We start from the raw sequence: 4,670 nt of genomic DNA on the forward strand, positions 1-4,670 counted from the left end.
GCCACCAAAAGCCCAGAAGAAGGAGCAGAGACCCCCGTGTACTTGGCCCTTTTGCCCTCAGATGCTGAGGGGCCTCATGGACAGTTTGTTTCAGAGAAAACAGTTAGACAGTGGTGAGCTTGACTCACAGTGCCATTCTTGGATGCCATTTTGTTTCTGTTCTGAATAAACCACAGGGCATTAACACTTGTCAACAATGTCCCTGTCAAGCACGCAATTTCAGCTGCCTACTAATTCTGTGCATTCTTTTTTGATTTCCTCCATGATGTCTTATAGGCAAAAATATGTGTAATCAGTGAAAATAATGACTGCGAATCAATAGATGAATGAAATTGGTTCTTGATAAATACCTCTTTAGGTCAGAGGAAGGGACAGTGTAACCCAGAGTTTGATGTCCTTTTTCCGTAGAGGGCTAGATAGTATTTTCAGCTTTGCAGGCCATGTGGTCTCTGTCACAGCTTCTCAGATCTGCCATTGTAGCAGGACAGCATGTGAACAAATGAGTGTAGCTGGGTTTGACCCACGGGCAATCGTTTACCAAACTCTGGTGCAACAGGAACACTGACAAAGGCAATACCTGCAGGTGCAACTTTGCCAGGGAATCACTTCTGTCATTAGAGCCATTGCAGCTACAGTGTGAAGGGAGGGCTAGGCCCACAAGTACTAGTATACTCTGTGAGTCAAGATAGGCGGTGACTTTCTCAAGACAACTCAGATGGAACATGTCTGCCTTTTCTCTCATTTCCCTTAGTTCACTGAACAATCCAAAGGAGCTCTTTTAGACGTGGTTACTTTTAAGAGTAAATGTCTTTAAAAAAAATGGCTGCTGAGTTGATTCTGACTCATGGTGACCCCATGTATGTCAGAGTAGAACTGTGCTCCATAGGGCTTTCAGTGGCTGATTTTTCATAAGTAGATCACCATTTCTTTCTTCTCAGGCACCTCTAGGTAGACTCAACTTGTAAAGCTTTTAGTTAGCAGCTGAGTGTGTTATCTGTTTGCACCACCTTAAGGCAGGTAAAATTCTTAGAATAGTGCTCAGTAAATATTAGGTGCTGCTGCTGCTCTTTTGAGGGTCAGCTTCTGGAATATTCCTTCCCTAGGGTTGTTGCTCCCTTTCACCTAGGCCTAGACACTGACCTGCTCTTGATGAACTGAACTTGTCTTCCCCGATCAGATTGGCTTCTAGCTCTAAAGTAATAAGGGTTCTTACCACTCTGCACCAGAGACTAAATAGTCTACTTTTTTTCTTTTTACCTCTTTTTTCACCTCATAACCCAAAGTGGATTTTATAAAGAAGTGAGAGATAAGAGACACCATGTGTCTCAAAGAGAAGCAGGCTCAACAGGGACATGAATAAAATTGGACTCCTCACCTAAGCCTTTAACTGTCATGTTTTTCTTCTAAACATGGACCATGCTCAGACTTGATTAATTTTCTCCCCCTGCCCTTGGAATTTTACCACTCCTCCCCTTTCCAGAAGCTTCTGTGCTACATGGGTAGCTACTTTAAATTAGCTTCAGCCTTACTGTGTGCTCCTAAGTCATGTTGTCCAGCTAGTTCTCTCTGCCCTCTGCACTGATCAAAGAAGAAGAAAGCAGAATGTGAGGGGCTTGGTATTTATGTTCCCCATGCATGTCTCTAACATCAGCCCATGAACCACCTGAGGCTTTGCTGACAATTGCCTTGCTCACCTGGCACCCACCGTGTGCATGATGCTGAGCCAGGTGAAGGGCTGGAAAGTTAGGAAACTGTGGCCCTGCCTCTCCAGAGTTCAGTGTAGTGGAGGAAAACAGACATACACTATCAGCTGTAATGCTTCACAGCGACAGAGGGGCACTGTAAAATGGAATGAAGACCTTGTAGAAGTTCAGAAGAGGGAGTGTGATCTTCTGTGCCAAGTGCATCAGTAGAAGCATTCCTAGTGAGAGTGGACTTTGAGACCCAAGTAAAAGTGACCCATGGGAGTGGTTGGGAGGATGGGGTGGTAAATACCCTTCAGAGTAGCAGTGTGAAGCAAAGTGTAGAGGTGGTGCAAAGAGTGGATGATTACTCTGATTGGAGACGACACGTAGATAAGGAAGAGGAATAAAAGCAGGTTGGGATTGGATGGTAGAAAGTCTTCAAAGCCAGGCTAGTGAGCAGAAATGTGGCGCAATCCCAGTTATGCTTTAGAATTATTCAGCTGGTGGGGCAGAAGTCTGGTAGTGGTTGACTGAAGGAAAGAAGATACCAGAGTGTGGGAGACCCATTAAGAGATCCCTGTAACAGGAAGTTAGCACAACTGGACCAAAGCAAAAGCAAGGAAGTTTCCTAGACACATCCAAACACTTTGAGAGACAGAGTAGCTGGGGCTGGGGCCTGGGGACCATAGTTCTGGGGGGACATCTAGGTCAATTGGCATAACATAGTTTATGAAGAAAGTATTCTACATCCCACTTCGGTGAGTAGCATCTGAGGTCATAAAAGCTTGCGAGCAGCCATCTATTGGTCCCATCCTACTCGGAGCAAAGGAGAATGAAGAAAACCAAAGACACAAGGAGAATACTAACCCAAAGGACTAAAGGACCAAATGAACCAGAGACTCAATCAGCCTGAGACCAGAAGAACTAGATAGTGCCCGGCTACCACCAATGACCGCCCTGACAGGGAACACAACAGGGAATCCTGGACAGAGCAGGAGAAAAATGTAGAACAGAATTCAAATTCACATAAAAAGATCCAACTTAATGGTATGACAGAGACTGGAGGATCCCAGAAACTATGGCCCCTAGACATTCTGCTAACCCAGAATTGAAACCATTCCCGAAGCCCACTTTTCAGACAAAGATTAGACAGGACTTAAAAGAAAAAGTAATACATGGGAGGAACATGCTTCTTAGTTCAATCAAATATACGAGACCAAATGGGCAGCTCCTGTCCAAAAGCAGGATAAGAAAGCAGGAAGGGACAGGAACTGGTCCAATGGACACAGGGAACCCGGGGTGGAAAGGGGGAATGTACTGTCCCATTGTGGGAATTGCAACCCATGTCACAAAACAATATGTGCATAAATTTTTGAACGAGAAAGTAACTTGAGCTGTAAACTTTCACCTAAAGCACAGTGAAGAAAAGAGAGAGAGCCTTGTAACAGCTCTACACAATTTTGTGACTCCTGAATACTAATTAGATACAGGAAAAAGGAAGGAGCTAAATAGGAAGTCAGGAGAAAGAGCAGGTTTGTGGGAAAAGACAGTTCCATCTTAGAAATGAAGAACTATTGTTCACAAGACAAATGGGGACACAATTAAAATAAATTTAAAACAAAAATTTCATAAGGCAAGCCATGTAGCACCAGCAATCCGTAAGGGTGGACCGAATCACTGAAGGAAAGAGTCCAAAGAACCAAGAGGGTAAAGGCAGGTCTGTGGAGGTACCCACATTTAATCAGAGGGAGGCTGAAGATGGGGTAGCAAAGTAACAGAGGAGAGGCCAGAAAGGGAGAAGGAGAATCCAGAAAAAGTGCAACCTTGGGTGGAGTCAAGGTGAGAAAAGATTCCAGAATGAAGGGATCTTCACTATGTCAGTGTCTTAGTTAGAGCATGGCCCTGCTGACATGCTCCAGAACTGTGAGAGAATAGATTTCTATTGTTTTAAGTCACCCAGTTGGTGGCACTTTGTTATGGCGACCCTAGGAAATGAAAACGCCATCTCTGATGCCCTTGGCTCTTGCCATGAATGGCTCTGCACGTGGTGATTCCCATTTAAGAACTGAGCTGAGTGGCTGAAGGTAATGGAGAAGCTGCTCCACCCAATTGCATCGACAGCAGCAGGTCCCCTTCCTTGTAGGCAAGAAAGAAGACTTGCCTGGACTAAAGATTTTTGGTGCAACAGGAAATCAGATAAGGAAACAAGTACGGATGTGTAGCAGTTTTTGGGCGGCAAAATGAACAAAAAAGACAGACACACACAAAGACAAACAAGACTGCAGCCCCGAGGACTTGCAGTAGTTTATTTTTAAGGTCTCCGCCTGGGCATTATTCCAAATATCTGGTAAGTTGTTTTTCTCCTTCAAAGCACATCAAGACTTTTGTAAATATCCGAACTTATCTTTTAAGGCTCACAGATCAGCAAGTTCTCAGAGACTCGGTGCTCCCTCCCGTTTGCAGGTGGGAACGGCGCGTCTGCATGCAGGACGTGCAGTCCGAATCCTGGAGACCTTGAAATCAGCTCGGGAGTGTCCGCGTGCAGATCATTCCCAGGCTGATTATTTCCCACACGGATGTAACAGGACATTTCCACTTTTACTTCCCGGGCTACTGTATGATTTGCATCTTTTACAGTGAGAATGTAATAATACAGTTACTTTGTGGCATTAAAAAGTAATAAAAGAAATTAGGTATGTCCAGCCAAAAAGGGGGTGTGCAACCATTGTGGACAATGTCTTCCTTTCAGCAGCTGAACTGAGTGAGGCCCTCATGGTGTGAAGTTGTAGACTTGAGATCAGATTCCAAACTCCTGCTTCTCTCTTCTTGGACTTGGGTGGGAAACCAGAGATGCTTAAGGCTTTTACTGATACAGGTGGGAGAGAAATAGCCTGGAGGAGAAAAAAGAAATTTAGGTTTTTCTCATTCCAAGGCTGTGATGATTAGAGATCTCTACCTTTGAGAAGCATACCCACAGGTGCTGAT

Source organism: Trichechus manatus, unplaced genomic scaffold (assembly GCF_000243295.1).
Source record: "Trichechus manatus latirostris isolate Lorelei unplaced genomic scaffold, TriManLat1.0 scaffold00245, whole genome shotgun sequence".
NCBI classification, from domain to species: Eukaryota; Metazoa; Chordata; class Mammalia; order Sirenia; family Trichechidae; genus Trichechus; species Trichechus manatus.